Raw genomic sequence first — 26736 nt, 5'->3', positions numbered from 1 at the left:
AGCAAATTTTGTTCTTATTTCTTTTTGAATAATAGTAATTCTGATATATACCAGGATGATGATCGTCTCAAGCTTACAAATCTGGATTCCACTGGCAAGCTCAAACACTTTCCTTAGAATCGAACTGCTCTGTGAATGGAGTGCATCAAGTCGTGCTTTCAAAATAAACAGCATGCCCTACTGGAACCAGCCCTCACATGAGAACATGTAAGTTCCAACATTACTTTCCAGGCTGAATTTCAGCAGAAAATTTCAGACTATTACAGAGACTGAAATAAAGATAAATCCTCAAAGAGGCAAAAAAAAAAAATCCAGATTATTTCTTCTCAAGCTGTCCCATGATCTCTAATGCAAACGTTTTCTTCTGTGCCCCAGCTATTATTTTCATCAACAAAGGAAATTTCCAAATAAGAGCTATGTGAGCCTCAAACATTTCTGCCATGTCCTACTTTTCCCCAGGGAAATTAGCCCTAATAAAATAGTGTTGATTTATATTACTAAATGGGATCATTCAAAGCATCATTTTTTTTTTTTACTAATGATAATCTGCTCTAGTTTAGGTGAACATTCATAGTCATAAAAGGGCTGGCATGTATATATTTTAAATTCTTAAAGAAAAAAATAAGCTGGAACTTTTTCTCTAAACATCCTGAGGAAAGAGACAATGTTTTATTCATTTGATATTCACATTCACCCTCCCAGTCTAGCATGCCATGTGGAACGTACTGACTGAATGCTGAATTAAATTCCTCTCATTCATCCTATTTCCACATTCACAACATTTGTTTCTCTCATGTTCCTGTTTTTCTCATTGGAGATACAGAGAATAAATATAACTTTTGAACATGAAAAATCTTTAGACATTTCATGACAGCTATTTTGTTTCCATCCTCCCAGTCTTCCTAACTCCAGACTAAACATTTCCAATTCCTTTAAATGTTTTCACATCTTAGGGCATCAGCCACCTTAACACCCTCTCCACTTGGTCTTAGATCAGAGATTTTGAAGCTGAAGTCCACTGACTCGTAGGGAATTTATAGATAGGTTCAAGGAAAGTGGCAAAACTTCTGAAAGTGTATGCAATGTTTTGTGTGCATGTAATCAAACACATTTCGCTGTAGAATTATCAATGGCTCCATTGACATTTCCCAGTGGGAGATCACCTGTGATTGCTCAAAGAGATGAAAACGTTATTCAGTCTCCTATTGTTGATTGTAAAACGTGATCCCCAAACTTGTACAACCTTAAGCTTGCACAAATAGTCTGATATTTCCCTTGATGGAAACACTATTTTTCTATTAGTTACAAATCAAGCTTCCAGGCACCTCTGTCATGTGATATTCTGAGTTCAGATTAAATTTAATTGCAAATAAAACCACTAAGTCTTTTATCATCACACACATAAAATCTCCTGCTTAAACACATGCACACTCCCATACCCCCTCACACACAGTTATTATCAAGCTGGTTTCATCTGCTACTTTTATATATATATATATATTTAGTTTGTAATCTATATTTTACATTTATACCTGTCAAATTTCATCCTGTTGACTTGAGCCCTTCATAATCATAGACATTTTCATGCATCTTGCTTCTTATGCTAATTAACTTTTCCAGTTTCCTGTCATTTATAAATTTGATAACTGTGACTTATCTCTCATATTTCTAAGTTGTTGATAAAGTCTTGATAGCTTTGTATCAGCCTTAAGAGACCAGCCTTCAAGGTGCTGTGAATTCATTAATCCACAAGATCTTTGGGGGCTTCTAAGTGTATATATCATATAATGCAAATCTCTCCAATATTCTAGAAGTGTTATCATGAAAGGCTTTTGGTAATGCCTAAATGAAATTAGGGCTTCTTATATCAACAACATAAAATGTGATTATCCTTTCACCTCAGAAGGTAAGTTTAGTTTAACACTAGAGTCAGTTAGCATCAAGATACTGGCTTTTCCTTTCCTAAATTTTATTTGATAATTCAAGAACATTGGCATATTGAGGTAATCATTGAAAAAAGAGCATTAATGCAAGACAACACATTAATTCATAATAAATACATGACTAAGAATATAAATAACTACTATTTACTATATATTTCAAAAAACAAAAAGAAAAGACTTTGAATGATTTTACTATAGAGATATGGCAAATGATTGATGAGATATGATTTAAATGTTACACTATATATGTGTATCAAAACATCACTTGGCATGCATTAATAAGTATACTTTTATGTTTTATGTATTAGTTCAAAACCAAATTTTGAATAAAATAAGCATTCTCAAATAATCTTAAAGTCTATGAACTTTTAATGTTTAAAATAGATCATTTGGAAATTCATTTTTAAAGCAACGATACACAAACATGCAGCTTAAGAAGAAAGGGAAAAATTTAGCCACCTTGGGTAAAATAATATTTATTAAACTTCAAGCATGATCATAAATAATATCCAGATGTCTTATTAATTTCAATAAGATACAATATATAATATGATTTCTCATGTGAACAACTTTAATATATATATATTAAATATACATGTATATGTATATATACATATCTACATATATATACACATATATATTTACACACACACTTTTATATTTATATTTTGGAGGAAATGGCTCAAATGAAATAAGAGCAAATAAACAATTCAATATATAAGAGAAAATATGTGGCAAACAGAATGCTTACAATTGAAAATCAAAGTTATGAATTTCAAAATCAATATTTTACCTTGAGAAAACGTATTGCTATTTTAGAAACAGAAAAACACACAAAACCCAAAATTTTAAGAAAGAAAGTTAACATTTTTAGAATGTTTTATTCTATCATACTTTTAAAGGCTTATAAAATGCATTTTTATAGTTTTTAATACTATTGGTATTTAAATTTTAATTTTATATTGAATAATTACTTTGGTTAGATGTAGAATTCTCTATACAATTAGGAGGAGATAATGAACCAAGAAAGCAAGGAGATTCAAATATCTGCTGAAGACCCCTGTAATCTATAATATATTACTTTCTTCCACCAAATCACTTTTAGCTTTTACACAGAGAGAAAGAATATATAGAAAGAAGACAAGATCCAAGTAAATGCTGACATTGTTGAAAGACCATGCCGACATTTTGATAAGCAATGTCATTGTTGGCTTTTTGGTTTTGCTTTTCCAGAATGTGGAATCACTTTTCTTTCCTTTTGAAATTTATGTTTCTAAGATACTGTTGTCTTTCCTGAAATTAAAAAAATGAATAAATAAAAATTTTAAAAAATTTGTAAGCTATTATTTTCATATGCTACATGCATATATATTTACTTTTGGTAATGTTTATCTCCATCAAACAACATAGAATTATATTATGGGTTATATCAATCATTCTCACATCAAAATGGCACCTCCACCTGGAAAAGTACATAACATCTTTCTAAAAATAAGTGCCTAAGAAGTTTATTTCCTCTAATGTTTAAAAATCTTGTGGTTATGTACTCAATCTTGAATTTTCTTGTTCTTGACATTTTTTGAGACAGGGTCTCGCTAAATTGTAGAGGGTCTTGCTATGTTGCTGAGGCTGACTTTGAAATTGGGATCTTCCTGCCTCTGCCTCCTGAGTCACTGGGATGACAGGCATGCACCACTATGCCAAGCTGTGATGATCACTTTTGAAGTATTTCATTGATTCATTACACCGAAAGATGCACTAATAAACTGGATTCTGAACCATCTTTGTCAAGTGTAATGTTTAGTTGGAAAATATTTCAGCATAAATGAAAGAAATTTTATATTAAGTATTAAGAATTATTTTCAATATTATAATTCAAGTAGAACTAATAGTATGCATAAAAGTTATACAGTAGTCCTATAGAATAAATTATTTAGATTCTCTTAAATTGTTTTTCTATATCTCCCTTTACTGATCTTCTTCACTTTTCAACTTTGCATCAAAGGGAAAATCTGAAAACTTATAAGCATTATATCAGTCTTAATAAAGCTAGTTCCTGAGTTAACATCTTCAGACTAAAACATTCTACATATTTATACAGAGGCAGGAATAGATGGTAAAAGCTTTTTCTGAAAATTTTAATACAAGTTCTTTCAGTTTAATTTGGAAAGAGATATAAGGATTAAGGAGAGTTGAGTAAATCTCTTGTTCTGAGTAAAGTTAAGTGAGTACTGTTTTTTTGTTTTCAATTTTATATTTCAAAATTTTTTCACCATGTTAATCTCAGTAAAGAGCCATCTTTCTTCTCATATCTCTTTAGATAACTTCTGAAACCAAAGAAGATAACGGAATAAATATTTTTGTCTCTAAAATAATTTGTCTTCCAATGCTAATTATAAAGTTTTGAAAACAATATGTGAGAGTGATTTCTTACTAAATTTTAATTGTACCTTTTGTGAGAATAGTTTTCCCACTCTAATTTACTGAAAAAACAAATTTTTCTATGACAGTTAATTTTGTTTTGTTAAGCTTTTTTTTTCTTTCAGCAAGTCTAACCACTTCATCTTAAAAACTGTTTCTGTGAAAAAACGTTTTCCGTTTCTCTAGAAAACAATTTATGAACAAATGTTTGCCTCAAACCTGGTATTATGTGGAGAACTTATTATATTGAAAATGTCTGTCATTGGGTGACATGGTGGTGTCATTATTAACAGTAATAACAAGTTCTGGGCACCAATTTTCATTGCCAGTAGGCTTAATTATAGATGTTAAAAGGCACCATAGAAATAATCCATTCCAATACTACAAGCCCTCAAAAAACAGATCTCTAGGTCCATTTTCCTTTAAAAACAGCAGCAAAAATAACCACACTGAAACAAGGATATAAATTTGTAATAGCTGTATTTTACAATTTAATGGGGATGGGGGATAGGAAGATAAACACCTGCTCAGTCCAATCCCTGGGGGCCCCCTGAGGCATCTACATCAAAGTTTTAATTCGAAAATGTCAGATCTAGTCCACCCATTTAAAGACATGAAACAGATTTAGAAAGGTAAAAATAACTTGGAAGAGCCAATCCAGAATTCAGTGTATTTAAATAAAGCTGGGGGTCTCTTCTTGCTACTGAAATCAATTATCAGCACTGCCTGCCCCGTGACCAAAAATTTAGGATATACATTGGTGAAAAACCCAAAATTGGTATTTTCACTTCAAAGTTCTATCATAGGTGATAAATTTAGAAACAGATTTGTGGGATATGAAGGACTTTTAGGAGGAGGAATAGGAGGTACAGTGAACCCGAAGGCTATATGTACTGCATGGAGTCTTCATCAGCCAGAGGTGAGTCTCTTTTCTTCTGTGGCTGGAACATTGCAAGGGATTTGAACCTTCTGAAGTGAGTTGGGGTTAACTAAAACTTAAGGAAGGGCTTCTTTTCAGAAAAAAAAAAAGAATTAGGGAGGGTCAGAAGGCAGGAGGGGTGGCAAAAGCAAAGGACAGTTCACAAGAGCTGCTATTACAATCCCCGGTATCATTAAACTAACTTGCTTTAGGTGATACTGTATGTAGTCATACAATTAATCTCTAGTGTGGCACATTTACATGTAATGTATGAGCCCTGTTCGTGCAAAATCAGGGAGATTTTAGTTTGTAAAACTAACTGACCGCGCTAAAAATATTAAAGAAACTCAGTTGTAGGCTGGGGTTGTAGCTCAGTGGTTGAGCGCTTGCCTTGCATGTATGAGGCACTGAGTTCTATCCTCAGCACCACATTAAAAAAATTAATAAATCAAAGATTAAAGAAGAAGAAGAAGAAGAAGAAAAAGAAGCACAATTGCAGGTTTACATAGCTTTTGTTAGCTTTTCCATTTAAAAAAATTTTAAAAACCTCTCTTCACTAAGCCCATATAAGACCCAAAGAAAACAAAAGTAGCTATTCTCTTTTCCAACAAAGTGACCCCAAAATAAAATTAGTTAACAAAGACAAAGAAGGTCCCTACATATTGGTAAAGGAAAAAATCAAGCACGAATATATGATGGTGAATATTTATGGACCAACATTCATTTACCTAACTACATAGAGCAAATACTACTTGACATAAAGTCTCAAAGGAGCCCCTAGATGATAATACTGGGCAATTTCTATACACCTCTCTTACTAAAAGATAGATTATCCAGATATAAAATCAACACAGACACTGTAATTTATATTATAAATCAACTAGACTTAACAGACATTTTAACAACAGTTGAATACATTTTTTCATCAGTTGGTCATGAATATTTCTCCAAAATGGATCATGTTTCTTGCCACAAGGGAAGTCTCAGCAGATACAAAATGTTGAAATAATTCCTTGCATTTTATCAGAACATACTGGAATGAAATTAATAACCAATAGCATAAAAAATTACAGAAACTATAAACACAAATGGAAATTAAAAAATACACTTTTGAATGATGAATAGATTATTTAAAAAATCAGGGAAGAAATTTAAAATTTTTGAGAATCAAGAAAAGAAATGCAATGTACCAGAATCATGTGATATAGCAAAGGCAGTTCTAAAGGGAAAGTTTATAGCTACGAATGCTTACATTAAAAAAATTGGAAATATCCAAAAAAAATAACAATGAAGCATCTCAAGGTCTTAGGAAAACAAGAATAAACTGTTCTAACAATGAATACAAGGAGAGAAATAATAAAGATCAGAGCTGAAATGAATGAAATAGAGAATGAGAGAACAATTAAAAGGATCAATGATAAAAAAAACAGTTGATTCTTTGAAAAAATAAATAAGATGCATAAACCTTTAGATAAACCAAAAGAAAAAAACATGAAGACTCAAATGAATAAAATTAATAATGAAAAAGGAGATATTACAACAGATACCACTGAAATGCAGAGGGTCATTAGGGATTATTTTGAAAACTTATATTTCAATAAATTGGAGATGAAAACATTTGAAAGGAAAAATGACTTAAATATTTGTCATTTTAACAATATTTAACTTGTGTGCATAAAAATATATGCACATGACATAAAGTGATATCTTCATATCTTCAAGATAATCTGCAAAATCAAAAAGTAAAATTAAAATTTAAAGAATAATTTTTACCTTATTAAAGAAGTATAGCAAGAACATTTGAGTTGTCAACAGCATAACTTTTTGTGTAGATTTAATGACTTTTTGTTTTTCTGAGTTTTTAAACTTGTCGGTTGGTTAATATAGATTAATATTCACTCAATGGAAATTTTAATTCACATATAAAATATATACCTCTTCATTTCTGCTCATACTTCAGTGATTAAAATATCATACTATTTCTGTATAGCACCAAATGAACTTGTGGTCCAAGAGCAAATGGGACAAGATAAGGAAGCTGTTATCTGTGAAAAGTGCTCGAACTCATTTTCTCTAGGTTTTCATTGTGATTGAGAACATAGAAATGAAAAAAAAATATATAGACAACTTATAAAATTCAAAGAACACATCTTATTACCTCCAGGGTTTGACACACTCCAGCTGGAACTTGCTCAAATCTTAGTTAAATCTGTCTAATTTTAATGCCTTTACTATGATTCTAATTTACAGCCAATAAACTGCACCCATAGAAGTGGTACATTTCAATGAATTTAGACAGAGGCACATACCTGAGAACCACAGACACAATTAAGGTGCAAACATTTCTACTAGCTCCACGGGTTTCCTTGTGCATCTCTGAAGTCCATCGCTCCCTGTACCCCATGTCCCAGACAATTGCTGACCTGCTTTCTACCACTATACCAGTTTTCATTCCTTAGAATCTCATGTAAATAGAGTCATTGAATGATTTGAAGTGTCTGCCTTCTTTCACCAAGAATAACATTTTGAGATTCATCTGGGTTGTGTGTATCACTAGTTGGTTCCTTTCACTGGGCTTCGTGGTTTGAATTGCTGTGATTATATCTAATAACATCAGAACATGAGATTCTCTACTTTTGAAATTCTTTAAGAATCTTTACTTTTGATGGCCCTTTCACTGGCAGATGACTAGAAGAAACAGAATTCTCAAGCTGTTAAAAATGGCCATGAGTTGCTGTATTATAGACATAATTACAAAGAAAATCTTCATTTTAATCTTGCTAAGTCATCAGATGGCATTGAGGACTTTTCCCAGTATCTGTCTTTAAGGAAACATTTCCCTTTTGATATTGTTTCTTACCCAGAACTTAATACTAGGATCAGAATGGTGAGCCCGTTTCTTCTCAGTTTAGTAAAGGAAAAGAAGAAATGAACCTGTCATAAGAAATGTATTTTTTAAATTGTTATTGTAAGTTGGTTGAGGTCTTCAGTGATGAAATGACCATGAAATTGGAAACTGGGCAAAGTGCACTTCATGATGGATAAGAAAAATATATGATTTTTCATTATCTTTAAAATTTTTGTCAAAACATTCCAAGTTCTCTTATCATCGGTTATAAATAGGGAAGACAATAAAAAACAGTAAAACTAATATTTACTTTGCATATTGTGTCTTAGTCCATTGTGCTGCTATAACAAAATACCAAAGACAGGGTAATTTATAAACAAAAGAAATTTATTCTTAACAGTTCTGGAAACTTGGGAAATCTAAGATCAAGGTACCTGCATGTTCAGTGTGCAGTGAAGATAACTCTCTCTGCTGCTAAAATGGTGCCTGGTTGCTACATCTTCACATAGTAGAAGACCAAAGAGTAAAATGAACCAAACACTGTGAGTGGTTATTTATAAGGACCTTACTCCCATTCACTGGGGAGGATCCCTCATGATTTTATCACCTCCCAATGCCCTACTCTTCATACTGTTGCTTTGAGGACTATGTTTCAACTTGTACTTTGGAGAGCATACAAACATTCAAGTCACAGCATGCTGTCATTTGCAGTATTCAAACCACTGAGAATTAATGTATTTTATTTCTTGGCAAAACCGTAATCAGGGATGGTTTGAACAGTGTGTCCCTTGTTCTTCTCATCATATAAATAACCATATTGAGCAAGTACTTTTTCTATGCCTTAGTAAATTGTCACACTCTTTGCTAAGTTTAGGTAGTCTTCCAAAACTTCAGTCTGGTTCCTTAATAAATGTTGTAAAATGTCATCAAGAGTTCATTTTATGTGGAGTATTTTCCTCACACCATATCTTCTGAGTCATGTTCATCTATATTTTTATCACAACCATCATTCCCATCAATGTCAATAAACTTGAGTTGATTAAGTTCTTCTGCCTGCATATATACAGTCTTTTGAATAAAACCAGTGGTTACATTCGTAAGGCCATCAATTTCCTTATAAGTCCATTGTATATCATTCAAATTTCACTTTCAGTTTCTTTGCTGTTTTTCCAACTTTGTTGGGTAATTTTCTTTCAGAGATCTATTTTTGTACAATGTTCTATGGTGCATCCCTGGGAAACAAGGAGACAACACTTCTACATGCTTTGAGGTCAGCATAGGGACTGAATAACAAATGAGCAATGACTACCCATAGACAGACCTGGAAAAAAGTGACATCATTGTTCATTGATCATAATGAGCATCTGTTATTTATGCAATGATTTGTGGACCAAAGGACCATAGTAAAATTTGTGCTTTATACAATTTTCTTAAAATTAATAAACTGTGATAGCTAAAGTTTGAGCTGCTTTGCTGGGGACTGGTATTATCTAACCATATCATAGTAACTAAACTTGATATATACTAGAACTGTGCTTAAAAATTATGTGTGTGTGAGTATGTGTATAAAATTTTCCTGCAGTTATGTGATAATAAAAATTAAGTCTTCAAATCTCTGTGCATTTGGTAAATAAGTCAGTACAAGATAACTGCTTCATATAAATACATATCTAAGATATACAAAGGTAAATATTTATTAATTGAGTTAGTTTGCATTTTTTACCTTAAGATTAAATATGTAGTTCTCAACATATTATTGGTATGTGTGTGTGTGTGTATGTGTGTGTGTGTGTGTGTATATATATATATATATATATATATATATATATATATATATTTGAGATAACTTAAAATTGAAGTTGTCCTATATGGATTTAATTGAAAATTCCATAAAGTCAAGCTTAATAAAATAAACCAAGTAACAAAACTCAGAATAAAACACTTCTTTTTAATTAAGCTAATTCACAGCCAGGCTCATAATAGTGCATGCATTATTAATTTTTTTCATTTTATTGGTACATTATAATTATAATATTAGTAGCATTTCTTGTTACCTATTGGTACATGCACACAATATAATTCTATGCAGCCCATTTGGACACCCCTCTACCTTGGAATAGCCACAGAAAAATGATGGAGCTTTGGAGTCCATGAAATGAGAGAAGTGTGTGCTGGTCTGCTAGGAGGCGCAACGACCAGCCACATTTACTTTATTAAAAACATGGGTTAGTTTTAATTTTCACTCAGTATAAATCTATTTTCTATTTTGAATTTTTCCAAAAGAGGTGCCAATAGAATCTATATTTTGTAATATTTTCCAGGTATTGAGCAAAAAAGTGAAATACTTCCACTTAAAAATTTTCTGGATAAAAAAAAACTTTCCAAAGAAAAATGAAATTTTTGCATGAATTTAATCCCAGAATTCTTAATTTTGTAAGAATAACAACAAGTTAATAAATATCTAAAGTGTTCATCTTAGATAACAGAATTCTGTATATTCAGAACAAGTAAAACTTCCTAAGTTCTCAGTATGGTTTAGGAAGCATTGATTTTCTCTCCCTCTTTTTATTTATAGATTGAGTTTTATACCATTGAACTCTATAAAATCTGAGGATGATGAATAGGTGAAACATAAAGTCTCAGGGCAAAACAAGAAAGTACATTTATGAACGACTGTTTTGATGAGATTTTCTACTTTCAATTCAAAATCCATGTCTGAGAAGTCCCTTCACGACAGCTTTATACCACTTTATTTTAGAGTTTTCTTGGAAGTATTCAAGAACAGGAAAATTGAGAATTCACCAATAACCAGAACAAACCTTTCATTCTGAAATTTAGGAATTACATATCTTCCCCACTCCTGATCCTCTGGTCAGTAATAATCCATGACAAGATCTTTTAAACTTCTAATTATGTACCAAAAGGTAAAAATATGAAGTCCCATCTTTTAAAATTAGAATCATTTTTAATTTCATTGCATATAAGAGTACAAAATTATTTACAGCATTGGCTTTCAGTTCTTTGCATGTGGTTCACTTTCTGATATCTGAATTCTAGTGCATAGAATATAGAAATAGTTTAGTTCTGTTTAAAATTGAAACTACATGAAAAAGGAAGGTACAAACCCTCAATACTGTTGAGCTACAACTAGTAAATTTAAATGTATTTAAAACAGATTCCAAAATTACTATTTTAAATGGATACAACTCTGATTCACAAGGAATTGGTGGAAAGTGAATAGTTTCTTCATTTTTAATCATAGCAATCCTTAATTAAAGGTGATACATAGATAGATCATAAAAAGATTGTCCTTAACTAGCAAAGTCTTCATCCTTGAGATGCCTTTTGTTCTGTATACTATTTTCCAATGTTTCAGATACATTTTGGCCTACTGGTACATTTAACTTTTATTCTGCAACATGTATACTCAGAAAAATGAGATATTATATCCCATCTGATTCAAATGTATGATATGTCAAGGTAATTGTACTGTCATGTACAATAACAATTAAAACAAATTAAAAAATAAAATTCAAAAAAATTCAAGAGAACAAATTTTAAAGAAATTCAATGTCTTAGGCACAATTTAAGTAATTTTTTCTCATTAGAACCATAATTGGTTTTTATAAATCTTTTTGCTGTATATATATTAAACAAAACTTACGATTTAAAAAAAGAGATACCTGATTTCAAATTGATATTAATATTTTTTAAACCTTCAGTATGAATTTTTCTTTACTTGCTCTCAATGCATCTTCTGTGGTAGCAGTTACAAAGTTAGAAAATCTCTTAGGGGGAAGAAGAATCTAAAATAGGTAACACTTTGCCTTTCGAACATTGAGTTAGATGAGATAATTAGTATCATCATTAAGCATGTGAACTCCACAACCTAAATGCATGGATCTCAATTCCAGCTCCACCATGTAGTTATCTGTGAGCACATGGACAGTTATTTACCCTGCTGATGCTTGAATCTCTTCATTTGCAAATTATAGGTGATAGAAGTATCTACATAGTGTTGATGAGAAACTGTTCCTCATAGATCATGCTTAATTCATGATGGCTATTATGCTTATGAAACATTTTACACTTGTGTTTCATTTTAAATCTTTCAGATAATCCAAGACTGTAGGTTTTCTAACTTCTGAACAAAACTGATTTTAAAACATGCATTTGACAACAAATATAGCTCCTCCCAGAGTTTGAGATTTTATCTAATCAATATGGATATGGTTGGAAAGAACAAAACATTAGAAAACTTCTTCCAATACTTGGAGGACACTAGTTTTCTATACATACATTACCTCCATGTAACACTTCTACCAAAGATAGAAGTTGTTTTAGGAATATCTTCATATTTCCTCTGAAATGGAGTCTCAGAAAAGATTGATCTCAATTTCAAATAATTACTTCATATTAGTCAATTTAAGTTCTCTGAAAGAATATAAAAAGAACCCTTATAAAAATAAGTAGTTCTAAAGTAGGATAGAAGAAATAAGGATAGGTAGAGAGGATACTAATAGGGCAGGAAAAAAAACACTGTAAATCTAAGAAGCCTTGAACACCCTCACCTTTATTCTCCAAACCTAACTTCTTCAAAAGCTCATGAATCTTAGAGCATTGCCCATCTAGTTAATTAATGCCTACACACATTGCTAACTTACACATCATATTTTCTTTACACGAAATAAAGCCAAGGGAAAATGCAGTTAGAGACTTGTGGTGTAGGTATGTTCTAAACATTATCTATTGACTGGATGGTGTCAAATTAGAGATTATGAACAGAACGAGAGCACTATGACCCACCCTGTGTGCAGGAGTGAGAGAATCCTGCTTGCCAGGGCTGACATCATTCCTATAGTTCTCAAGTTACTTTTTAAGAAGTTTCCCTTAAAAGAAGAGCCTAAGATTCCAAAGGGGCACTTCACTCACAAGTGCCCAAACCTCTCCTTTGAAGGTGCAACCTGCTCTATTGCTTGCTTTCCTGAAAATGATCTTTGCTTGTACCTCTTTTAATGTATCCTAAAATTCCTTTCTGAGACAAAAGTTATGAACCCACAAGGGCTGCTTTGAGGTCTCCATCTCTCTCCTGGGGAACCTACTCACACTCCTATCCCAAGACCTTTCTGTCGTGAGCCAGTCAGGAGGTGAACTGAAACACCAACCTTGGGAAGTTTAGCCAAGCTTCTTTCTCTACTTTGTGCTTTGACTTTGGTTTCCAATGTGTAAGCTTCTGTACTTTAATTACAGGGAAAACTTGAAGGCTTTTGGCTCCCTCTGTTTTTCTCTTCGGCTCTCCTTGCTCTTATACTGAGATAATTTTTTTATTCAAGGTTGGGCTTGGAAGATTATTGTTTTAGTCAGTCCTAGCCAGAAAGTACTACCTGTGAAGGCGAGTACCTGACAAAGCCCATTGAAGTCCCCTTATCCATCTTAGGGAAACTCCTTGGACCCCTGCTCAGTTACATTTGTATTAACTGGAAATTTTTTTTTTTATATTGAGAAATACTTCACCATTTCACCCAATAATCCTAAATCACTATGTAGAAAGCAGTGTTCTTAAGTAGAAGACAACATGGGACATAAGGCCCAGTCACTTCAAGTAACTATCAGTTTTTTCTCTCCAAAAACTGAAGCCATAAAGGTTTATACCCGTTTCCCACTCCATCATGTTGGTTATATATGGCTGCCTCCTCTCCTCACATTCATATTGGTAAAAAGAAGAATCATATCAGATAAAGATAAAACAGAAAGGCGTTTGAAGATAAATCTGAGCATTTTTTTATGGTAAAGACAATGTTTTTTTTTGGTATATTTGCAAAAGTGAGCTATAATTTTAGATCACTCTTCATTTGATATTTAGAGTGAGAACAGTTAGAACACAATAATGAGAATTAGTCACCGTGTGTTTTTTTGTTTAAACATGTGTTTTTCCAAAACAACCCTTGTGATGTCACTCTCAACTGAGTAATTAAAGTCACAGAAGTTGATCTCTCCTCTGGGTTGTAAAATGGGTAATAGTAGGCTAAATACATGATTTCCAATAAAACATCAATCTATTAGATATTATATATTTTATTCAGCTTCTAATGTAATAAAAACTTTATCAGCCTTTAAGAAATTAAAGAATAAATGAAACATGTAACTCTCAGGTTAATATTCTGGACATACAGTCTTACTCAAAATAAGAAATTGTAATGTGTGCTATTGAGATTGATGCTAAGGTGGTAGTTTTGTTTCTTCATAGATCACTTGTGATGATTAGTGCCACCTGTCTGACTCCCAGCAGAGGTGTTACCCTGCAGTCATCTGAGAGTAAACTTTGCTTCACTTTGGTCTGTCCAGACATGCTCTAAAGTTGATCAATGAAGCATTTCTTGTTTCATTTGATGATCTCCATATTTTTTCACCTACTTGATCATACTTACTGCAAAGATTTTTATTCTCCTTACTTTCCAGCTATACTTTATATAATGTAATAAGATACATGTGTATCTTATAAAATACAATGTGTATAAAAATTGCCTTTTGTTTTGATATGATAATAAGCACAGAAAATGAAGTCATGCTAGTGGGTAGATGAATGATATGGAGCATGTGGGATGAAGAGAAAATGAATTTTTCAAATAACTTCTTTGGATATTCCTATGTTATTATTAAACCAACTCTGAGGCAGTTCTGCTTTGCAAATCTTACAGGATATTCAAACATAGCTTTTGTTTAGATGATTAACATAAAGAAGGAGAAAATAATTTCATTTTGTGAACATAGAAAAGCCTCAAGAAGACTCCTTTTGACTTTCAAAAACCTTTAATAGTTTGTTAGGGTCCAAAAGTTTCTCTAACCCTAGTATTATATAGCAAGTAGTCTGTGGTCCATGTGGTCAAAAGGCTAGAACTAAAAGCATGTTCAATGCAAATTGATGAAAATCAGTTTATATAAGTCCATTTTGTTTCCTGTCTTTTGTCTTTGTCTCTTAAAATTCTCAATTTTCATCCTATAAGTACCTGTAGTTTAAAAAAATGGTATGTAATCCTTGATGTTGAATAGAGTGATTCCAATAAATATTGACTAAAATTAGGCTTTGGTCCATTTGCCTCTTTTCACATGGGGATTGGAAGGAAAGAGAAAACATCCTTATTCCAATTCTTTACTATAAGAAAGTCAAAACTGAGAAGAAGCCATCACATAAATGTGTGGGTTTTTTGTTTGTTTGTTTGTTGTTTTGGTTTGGTTTTTCCGTTCTAGGGATTGAACCCAGTGACACTTATGCACTGAGCCACATTCCCAGCTCTTTTTATTTCCTATTTTGAGACAGGGTCTCACTAAGTTGCTCAGGGTCTTGCTACATTGCTGAGATTGGCTTTGAACTTGTCTTCTCCTGCTGCAGCCACCCAAGCTGCTGGGATTACAGGAGTGTGCCACTGCACCTGGCTAAATGCTATTATTCTTAAGAAAGTGTGGATGTCCATTGATATCTGCTTTCAAATTCAGTCCTAAAGGAAATTACTAGTTTCTCCCAGAGGTTGGTTGTCTCATGCGCTGTCATAAAAGCAATACTTTTGTTTGGTTTTCAAAAATTTTAATTACTTTCCCTTTTCCTTTTATAAAGAAAAGATTAATTGCTGTGTAGTAGTCTCTTTTCTGTAACTTTTCTGTATACTTTCATAAGTATAGATGAGAATGTAACTAAGGAAAACGCCTTCCTGAAATTTGTTTTTTGCTTGGTATTATTTCAGTGCTCAATAATATATATCTTTATAGTAGAAGAAAGAGGAAAATTCCAAGTCAGTCCAAACCCAAACTTATAAATTCTTGGATGAGTTTATTTGAATAGTACTATCAGTTGTAGTGTCTCCTGGTGTATCTATCTATCTATCTTTTCTCTTTTCTTTCCCTTAGTCTAGCTAGTAGTTTGTCAGTTTTGTTTATCTATTCTAAAAAACAACTTTTAGTTTCACTTATATTTTATTGTTTTTATAATCTCTATTTAATTTATGTCTGCACTGATCTTGCTTTTTCCTTCATTCTACTGTTGTTGGACTTTGTTCTTCTTTGTGAAGTTAGGTTTCAGCTTGCCCTTTTCTTCCTCCTCCTCTTCCTCCTCCTTCTTCTCCTCCTCCTCCTCCTCTTCCTCTTTCTCTTCCTCCTCCTCTTCTTCATTCCCCTCCTCTTATTCATTTTTCTCCTTCTCCTCTTCTTCCTCATCTCTTCTCCTTTTCTTTCCTCCTGTTGGATTTTATCACTATTATCTTTCCTATTAGAAAGTGCTTTTGCTGCATCCCATAAGTTTTGGTAGTTCATGTTTTTATTTTCATTTCCTTCATGGTACTTTTCCCTTTCAATTTCTTCTTGACCCTTTGATTGCTCAGAATGTGTTATTTAATTTGAACATACTTTTGAAATTTCCAATTTTCCTTTTATTATTAATTTCTACTTTCATGGCACATACTCATAATACATGTTTTATATGATCACTCTTCTTAAACTTGTTAAGCCTTTTTTATTGCTTAGCATGTGATCTATCTGCAGAATATCCATGTACAATTGACAAGAATTTGTATTCTGCTGCCATTCAGTAGAATGTTCTGTAAACATCTGCTAGGTCCATTTGGCTTAAAGTATAATTCAAGTTTGGTGTTAATTGATTTTCTGTCTAAATTTTGTCCATTACTAAAAGGGGGATATTAAAGTCTCCTACTATTATTGTATTAAAGTTTATCTCTCCCTTTAGATCTACTCATTTTTGTTTCATATACCTTGGCACTCTAATGTTGGGTGCATATTTATTTACAATTGTTACATCATCTTAATGAATTCTCTACATTTACATGTTTGCCTCTTGTGACAGATTTTTTTAAATTATGATTTTAAATGTATTATGTTCTTATATTTTGATCTTCACTTCAGGTCTATTTTGTCTGATGTGAGTATAGCTACCCTTTCTTCTTTAGAATTCCATTCATAGCAGAGAGTATGGGATTGGTTTCTTTGTCTTGTGAATTCAAAGAATAAAATTCATGGACACAAAGAGGAGAGCAAAGTAACAAGGTTTATTAGAGTAATACAAAGAAAGAAAGCACAGCTTCTGAAAGGAGAGGGGTCCCACACGGAGGGTTATATGAATCTACAGAGGTAAGGAAGCTAGCCTTTGACTCAATCCTGAGTAAGGAATTCCACATCTACAAGCTCCTCACACATCTTTTGGTCCAATCAGGCTACCATACATTTTTTGGAGAGGGTTTGGGCACCAGGCAACAGATGTCTCACTGTCAGTGAGTTTTTCTGCCCTCTCAGGAATTGGTCTGAACTTGGTGGGGCCCAGCTTTTTGCATCTGTGCTCTCTCAGCCCTATTATACAGAAGCCTTACCTTGAAGGGGCCCAAGTTTCCTATCTGACTATCCCAGCTCTTTTTCCTGTCTCACATTTGCATGGAATGTCTTTTTTTAAAAAAATTCTTTCAAATTCATTCTTTGTGTCCTTAAAGCTAACATAAGGTTTTTGTGGGTTTGTGGTTTTTTGCTGTTTTTTTTTTTTTTAATTGGCGGTTTTTGTTGTTGTTTTGATTTTGGTTCCAGGAGTTGAACTCAGGGGCACTCAACCACTGAGCCATACCCCCAGCCCTTTTTATATTTTGAGACAGGGTCTCTTTGAGCTGCTTAGGGCCTTGCTAAGTTGCTAGGCTTCCTTTGAACTTGCAATCCTCCTGCCTCAGTCTCCTTAGTTGGATTACTAGTGTGTACCATAGTGCCTGGTTTGTATTTTTTTAAATTCATTTCATTACTCTTTGTCTTGATTGGAGAATTTAATTCATTCACATTTACAGTAACTGATAATAGGCAAAGACTTACTATCACCAGTTTATTAATTGTTTTCTGATAATTATGCTGATAAATTTTGCTTTCTGTCTTGCTTTGTGATTCAATAATTTCTTATAATGATATGTTTTGATTATTTGCTCTTTATCTTTTATGTATCTTCAAAAAGTGTCTGCTTTATAGTTATAATAAAACTTACACACAGTATCTTGTAAGTCTATTTTAAACTTTAACAAATTAATGTTGCATGTAAAACTTTGCGCTCTTACTCCCTGATCACCACATTTTATGTTTTTAATATTATGATAAACACCTTTCTAAACTGTGTATCCACTAACAAGTTACTTTAACTATAGATATCTTTAATACATTCATCCTTTTACCTATACGCTGGAGTTATAAGTGACTTACACGGTATCATTACAACATTAGAATATTCTGAATTTGACAATATATTTACATTTGCTAGTGAATTTTAAACTTTCATATGTCATGTTACTAGTTAGCGGCCTTTCATTTCAGCTTAGGGAATTCTTTTTTTTGCATTTCTTCTAAGGTAGTTCTGTTGGTGATGGACTTCACTGGGTTTTATTTGTCTGAGAAATGCTCTGTCTCTCTTTTGTTTCTGGAGGACACTTTTCTAGGCTGACAAATTTTTTTTCAGCACTTTGAATATTTCATTCCAGTCTCTCTTGGCCTTCAAGATTTCTATTAAGAAATCCACAGATATCTTCCTGGAAATGCAAATTAGATGCAACCTTGACTTGCTAAACATGCTACCCCAGTTTTTATTCCTAGTAGAATGTTTTTTTCCACAATTGAACAAACTTTTGAGGAAGTGACTTTTATTTATATTTTTTTTAAAGAACGTCCGAAGTCTCAAATGAGTGTCATAAATTGATATCCACCATGAAATTATATTTCCTAACTGAGTTTTGCTATAATAGTTAATATTTATTGAGAAGTTAGCATGCTCCAGTTAGAAAATAGTAAGAAAACATAGAAAAATTAATAATATCTGTAATAAAAAAATAAAAGAAATTAAAAGCTTAGATTCATGAAAATGATGTAAATATTTGTCACTTATTCTCTGGAACTATAAATATTTATTTTTTTATTATTTTCTTTTAAAACACTGGTTTGGAGGTCAGAAGACCTGAAGTTATTCATTAACCTACAGATCATCACCTTTTCTCAGATATCATTATAGGGATAATGCTCAGTCTATGATTTTAATAATATGTGTTTTTAAGGGCAATAGATATATAGCAAAAACCCCAATAGAAACAATCAAAGAGAATGTCCACGTCCTCTTAAGATCACATCTACCAATCTAACTAACACCTCTTACTTTTGACAAAGTATATTTATATGATGACATTAATCCCCTCTTAATCCCCAGCTTTACCACATTAACAGTTTTCCTCTTTCTGCTAGATTTTTTCAGTTGGAAAAAGAACTTGTTATGATTCGTGGCTCATTTAAAAGATATATTTGCAGTGACTTTCTGCTGCAGTTAATGCTCTATTTCTTTATACCCTTAAATAATAAAGCTCTTTACAAACATAGCTTCCCTTTAGTCCCCTTCATTTTCTCTTTAATCCAATGTAATCAGAACTAATTTTCCACCACTTTGGAAAACACGCATTGTCATGGTCAGTGGTGATGTATATATTCTGGAAAATCCAATGGCCACCATTAAGACCATATATATATATATATATATATATATATATATATATTTTTTAACCTGAACTTAAAAACAGAACTGAAGTTTATCACTACAAGTAAACTTCAAACCACCAATATTTCTTAACTGAATTATTGCAATGGTTTAAAAATTCTATCACTGTTTTTGTCCTTGTCCCTATTCATTAATGATCCTTTCAAAATGTATGTAAAACCATGTCTCTCATATATAAAAACTTCAAGAAATTCCCTTCTCTCTGAGGAAATGCCAAACTCAATGTCTTACAAGATCCTATCATGTTCTAGCCTCTCCATAGCTACTTGCAGATACTCATCCCTGGACCGGTCACTTCCTTCTCTCCTATACTCCATCCCATCACATACTCTGAGAACAACTGGAGTGCTTTTGCACTTCAGGAACATTTTGGCAAATCAGTTTGCACTTGTTCCTGTCTTAAAATGGTAGCTGGATAAGCTTCCAACTCACTTCCTCATTCCTTTCAGGTCTTTCTGTTTGCACCACAAAGCTCAACTACCCATTGTGTTTCATTTGTTAAGAATTTGGCTATTTTTGTTATTGTTGTTACCTTCTCAGCTCACCAAGGTCACATATTGTCTTCACTGCTGTGCACACATATATCTGTTGACTACTAGAGAAAACTCCAAGCTTCCTTCTACCTCAAAACATAAACCTCAACTTTTCTATAAACATTGTCCATCTACAGACTTCTATTTTCTCCCTCAGGGATATCTGTGCATTATGGGGAAATTTTTCTTTTAACCATGAAGGAGATTTAAAATTTTAGTTATAAGGAAAACTTGTATAGAAATCAGTTTCACTTTATATTACATAAACTTATTTCAAAATAAAACAACTATAATATATTTCAGTTAAGCAATTTTTGGAAAGAATGCTATGATAGAGAATGTGTTCCCCCTGGAATAAACTAAGAAAATTCACAAATTCAGCTCATAATTTTGTTTGGGTGACCCTTGTAGTCAAAATATTTGATGGGTCTCTCACTCCATGCAGTATAAAATGCAAATCCTTATATTGATATTTATGATTTCTTTTAAACCAGAGAGTGAAATTACAGACAGCCATGTTGATCCAAATCCAAATTAGTTAATAATCCAGATTCCTGCCACATGTCCATTATCTAAACACAAAATGATATTTCATATATCCCTATGGCTTTGCTCATATGATTCTACCAGGTATAGGAAAAGAAGAATAGGTATTGAAGCCACATGTGAATGTGTAAAATGGCAAGGTCCTCTGAATATCCCAAGAAGGCCTTATTCAACTATTTCAACAGAGACACTACAAGTAACTGGATATAGAACTTATAAACTCTGTGGCCTTGGCTAAAAAAAAAAAAAAAAAAAAAAATTGTTCACATTGTCCTCAACTGCAAAACACATAAGACATTTATTTACTCTGTCATTCTGTAACTATGATAAAGAATAGAGAGTATGTTTAAAAATGCCTGACACATATAGATGCTCAATTCAAGCTTTTTTTCTTTTTCCTTCCTACACCCCAAAGCATTCAGCCCACTTAACTTGGTCTACACTACTGTTTTCTATCATATTACTTCTGATTTGTGTTTTCAGGCCAAAAACTTGTTGCTGAAGTTATTTTTCCCTATTTACTATATTATTACATCTGTAACCAAATAACATATTCCACTACTATTTGTAAGTTTCAAACATATGGCTAGAAATTTCAAAAATTCATATTAGTGAGAAATTGTTAAGGATCTGATATACTCCTATGAGCCTAGTCTATAATAAATGAATTTAAATTAAGTCTTTAAATACATGAGTTTAGAATAACGTTCAATGATTATTTAATTTTATGATTAACATTACTCAAAATGATATGGGATCTAATGCTGGGATGTTAAAAGTTTTAGTGCAATTAGTGGTTGATCTTATTCACAAAAATGTTGAACAGCTTACATATTATTTTCTTTATAAGGTTGTTTTTAAATAACATAATTTTACTTCAAAATAAGTATACTTTTTCTTTAATCAGAGTTGCATATGTTATATGATGAAGAGGCTTTCCTATCAACTGATCTAGATAAACAATTTGCTGAGATTAAGTGAGGGCTCTATGTTAAAATTGCAAGATTTTCTCTGAAGAAGTAAAATTCATCAATTTGGAAAAGATTAGCTTTGATTAGGTAAAAAGAGTTTCTTCTCTGTGATGTTACCTCTGTCACATTAATCTAAAATTGCAGGTATTTTTTCAGTTTATAAATGTGCTTCTCATCCCTCTTGAGGCATATTGTCCATTGAGCACTTTCCTTCAACTTACCGAGTTATTGCTTTTAAACACAATAGAGCAAATTTCTTATCTAACATCCTGATTGTTTCTTATATATATTTTTTTCTAGGCACTAGATTATTTTTATAGCAATTGAATTTGTAATCACAACCATTCATTCAGGAGAAAAATAGTCTTCAGATTGAAAATAGACCAATTTAAAGGAAAGTGCATTTTGACATTTAAACCTCATGAAAAAACTAAGCTTTGTCAAGAGTATTGAATTAGAATTATGATTTTTTTTTACCCCAAAAGTTAATGTTAGTGGGCTATAAACAACTGTGAAACAAATTTGTATTCTTTTTAAATTTTATCTTTATTTTAATATTGTTTTAAATATACACTCTTACAACTAATCTGAATGCTATACTGTCAAGACCAATTTCAACTGTGCCTGAGGTTTAAAAGCAATATTATTTTGAATACTCTGAATACTCCGAGAAATTTCTGGTCAATTCTTCTATGTTCATTACAACTATTCTGCCAAAATTCTTTTCCACAAAAGATAATTTTCTTGAGAACTTTATATGTTTAAAAATACTATCAAATATACTCTTATAATAAAGAAGCCCTTGGGAAATGTTAGAAAAATGTTAAAATGACTAATAAAATTATGTTATTAGAATTAAGCCTTAAGTATAATTTTAAGATTTAAATCTCTTTATATAGATAACTATTTATTTATATGCATATATATTATGCATTCATATTTATTTCTCTTTCTATGTGTGTATACCATATATATCCATATGCATATCCATATATACACAAGTATATATTCTAGAGTAATTGCCAAATAGCAGTATTTTTTAAAATTCTAATTTAATAGGAGAAGAAATAGCATTCATTTGTAGGTAAAGCTATTGGCCATAAACAACCTGCTCATATCAGGTTTATAAGCACTTTCTTTGATAAATATTTTACAAGAAACTTGCAATAGGATGACATAATTCTTTTCAAGTGGAACTTATTGAAAGCTGAGTACAGTTTTTTGTTGTTTTGGGTACCAGGTATTGAACATAGGGATGCTTAGCCACTGAGCCAAATCCCCAGTCATATATTCATTCATATATATACATATATATATATATATATATATATGTACACACATATATATATAATTTTTATTTTTTATTTTTATTATTTTTTTTTACTTTGAGAAGGGTCTCTATAAATTGCTTAAGGTCTTGCTGAGTTACTGAGGCTGTCTTTGAACTTGTGATCCTCCTGTGTAATCCTCTACTGGGATTACAAGCATGTGCCACCATGCCTGGCTGAGGATAGTTTGTTTTTTTTTTAATTCTCTTTTTTACTCAAAACAACCATACATTTTTAGGGATACTCTTTAATTTCATGCATGTATACAATGTACAATGATTAAATCAGAGTAATTACCTTTCTCATCTCCTTAAATGTTTATTTTTGGTGAGATATAGTTCACAGCAATTTATTATGTATTCTTGAAAAACCTAGACAGATGTTAAAGTCTCTTCCAAGATATAGTTGATCAGGAAAATACACAACACTTTCTTTCAACAGTCCCACCTCTGAACTTCTCTTTATTCCCTACCCATTTACTTTGAGGAAACATTTAGCAGAGAACTTCCTATCTTATTACAAGAACTATGCCAACAGGAGGCGCTTAGAAGTGCCTCTTAAATTAGAACTTAAGACCTTGAAATCAAGAGGGCATCTAGCAGATCCATCCCAATATGCATACCAGGGGGCACTTCAGCAGGTCACTCGATTGCAATGACAATATTTTCCCATTCATAGATCTCATTTTCAGAAAGCAATTTACCATAATCAAAGGGTCTATTGCTATGATTTTAAATTCAGAACCAAATTCTGTGGAAACAGTGAATATAATCATACCCCAGTGAATATAAATAAACACAATACATAAAAATAGACAATTCACTTTCTTGCATTTTCTCCCTAAATAGTCAAATGTATCTGGTAAAGTTTATGCATGCTTCAAGTTGACCATTTTGGGCATATAACCACAGGGATGGATTGTTTCCATTGCAGCCTCCTGGGGTGAAAGGGAGAAGAATTTCAAAATGAAGTATTTTCATCTCTCTGAATGTCCTACAAATTTTAATAGCCCAATAAAAATCCAGTCACATGTTCTCCATAAGGTTTTTTGACATTCAGAAAGGTTTTTATAGTGTGACTAAGAATTTATTTAATATTTTTTAAACATAGGCTAATTTCTCATTTCTTTATCTGTTAAGAGCTCTATTTATTTTGGGGTGGAAATTTCAATTAAAAAGTCTGTTTGTAAGTGAAGGGATGCCCATATGACTTACATTAATTTAATTTATTATTGATTCTTTTATATAATTAAAGAAAAGTAATAGTTCATGCAGATGTCTATGTTGATCTATCCATTTTTAAAAAAGTATTATTTTACTAGATCATTATCCATTGAAACTAATATTCTGTATTTTTAAAGAAAATATTATTATTATTATATAATGAGAAGTAAAAGTACCAAAAGGGTGCGATGATGACTCTTTTCTCTAAACCCGTGGTTTCAATATAGTCACTTAGAGAACAGAATGGAATCTGGAAAATTAATGCTATATCATTGCAAATTATGCTTGTAATAAATTAGAAGATTTGTTAGGCCACAAATCTATCTGCTTTATTATCAATGAATAATAACTAACAAATACTTTAAAACCTATGGGCTTAAAGCAAAAACATTTATTATGTTAGTCTCCATGGATCATGAATGGGGCATTTAGTTGAGTGCTTCAGGTCAGAATCTTAACAATGTTATATTCAAGGTGTTGGTCAGGTCTGCAGTATTCGAGGTGTGATTATAAATTCTTGAGCTCTCTTTATAGATCTTACTCACATGTCTCTTGACTGGCCCCTTGTCCTCATTGGCTATTTCATTTAGTTATCAGTTCATTTAATGTGCACCTCCTCATGGGGCAGCACAGAAGATGACAGCTGACTTCTCACTGAGGAATTGAGTCAGAGGGGCATCCCAAAAGTTTTAAGAAAATAACAACAATGTTTTTGTAACCCAACTTTATACTTTTAAACCAGAAATGTTTATATATTGAACCCCAACTGGTGGCACTATTGGAAAGTGGTGGAAACTTAAGGACGAGGGACCTAGGAGGAGGCTGTGAGTTACTGGGGCCACGTAAAGAAGGATATTTCTGCCCTGTAGCCCTTCCTAACTCTCTCTTTCTCTCCTTCCTAGCCACTACTAAGTGAGCGAGTCTGCTCCACCACAGGTTCTCCACCATGATTGCTGCCTCACCACAGGACCAGAATCAATGGAGCCAGGTGACCATGGACTGAAGCCTCTGAAACCATGAGCCAAAATGAACCTTTCTATAAGTTGTTTTTCTCAAGTACTTTTTCACAGCAATGAAAAGCTAATATCCAATTACACATGTGGTACCTCATTAAATTTATTTTATACTTTTCAAATTTAAATTTATTTTTAACTGATTTCATTCATCAGAAGCCAGCTTTTGGGAAAAGCCATACTGAATAGAAGGCATTGAGACAAGAGGCAGGTATCTTTGGGGGCTATTTTAGAAGCTATTTACAGGGCTGTCTAAAAAAAAAAATTAAGGTGAATATTGACCAGCAAATAAGTGTTACAAGGGCATAAATAGCCTCAATTTAGTTGTTATAAATATTGCTAGTTGTCTGAGGTAATAAGAACACTTCAAAAGTGGTGTATATAGCTACTGTATAGAAAATTAAATGCATGAGTGAAAAGAAAGTATTGAGAACTATTGCTTACAAAAATTAGTCATTTTGATCCAAAGTTGAAAAATGAAAAAATTATTAAATTGACTTTTGCATGATATGTTGCAACAATTCACCTATTTTAGAAGTCATTTGAATTCTGTTTTTTTATCTTAATCTTGTTATTTTCATATATATATACATATATATGTATATATATATATGATGAATTAAAGAAATGAGAATATTGTGGATTTTTTCCTCTTGGTATCAAGATCTTCTTGTAAAATAAAACTAATTAGTTATAATTAGTTCTAATGATTTACCTAACTAGAAGAAAATATGAGGTTACTATCAGTTCACATTGTATGATTTTAAATTCCCATGATAAATCTACATACAATAACATATACATACTGAAAGAATGTTAAGAGTAGATGGTACTGAGATCTGAGACAAACTTCAGAGCAACTACTCCCCCTGGAAAATAACAAAAATCAAGAAAGCAAACAAGAAAGGAAAACTAGCCATATCTTCTCATCATCTTTAAGCTAGAGGACTGAAAGAAAATGCTGTTACTAATATTCTTTGTTCAGGTGGGAGGGAGACAGGACATGGACATCTGATGAATGGAAAGGAGACCGGGCAAGCATTAATCTTTGAGAATTTAATAAAAAATCCTCTGCATGACGAGAGAACATCTTTCAAGAAATTAGTACTAACATAAGTAATGTAAAATTCTGATCCACATTTGTAAGCTTTTTCTCCTCTGTCTTTCTCTCTCTCTCTCTCTCTCTCTCTCTCTCTCTCTTTCTCTCTCTCTCTCTCTCTCACACACACACACACACACACACACACACACACATTACTTTAAACTCAATAACTAAAATGGGAGCTACCATGAAATCTTACAACCTCCAGGAACTTAAGCCATACACATTAGAAAGGGATCTCAGTTTTAACACCCCTGTAGTATCTTTACCAAAGCAATGAAGTTGTTTAAAAACCATGTATAGCTGTTCTCTTTCATAAAAAAATG

General features: G+C 32.2%; 1 long non-coding RNA gene across 1 annotated transcript; it reads left to right on the top strand.

The window, feature by feature from the left end:
- The first annotated feature begins 59 nt into the window (after positions 1–59).
- On the top strand, positions 60–25430 carry LOC144369606 (uncharacterized). Its single transcript, XR_013429397.1, has 2 exons — positions 60–207; positions 25198–25430. It is a non-coding gene; the product is annotated as an uncharacterized LOC144369606 (long non-coding RNA).
- Positions 25431–26736: the final 1306 nt, after the last annotated feature.

This window comes from Ictidomys tridecemlineatus, chromosome 12, assembly GCF_052094955.1.
Source record: "Ictidomys tridecemlineatus isolate mIctTri1 chromosome 12, mIctTri1.hap1, whole genome shotgun sequence".
In the NCBI taxonomy this organism is placed as follows: Eukaryota; Metazoa; Chordata; class Mammalia; order Rodentia; family Sciuridae; genus Ictidomys; species Ictidomys tridecemlineatus.
The sequence above is the reverse complement of the archived record's forward strand: the minus strand, read 5'-3'. Positions and strand labels throughout refer to the sequence as shown.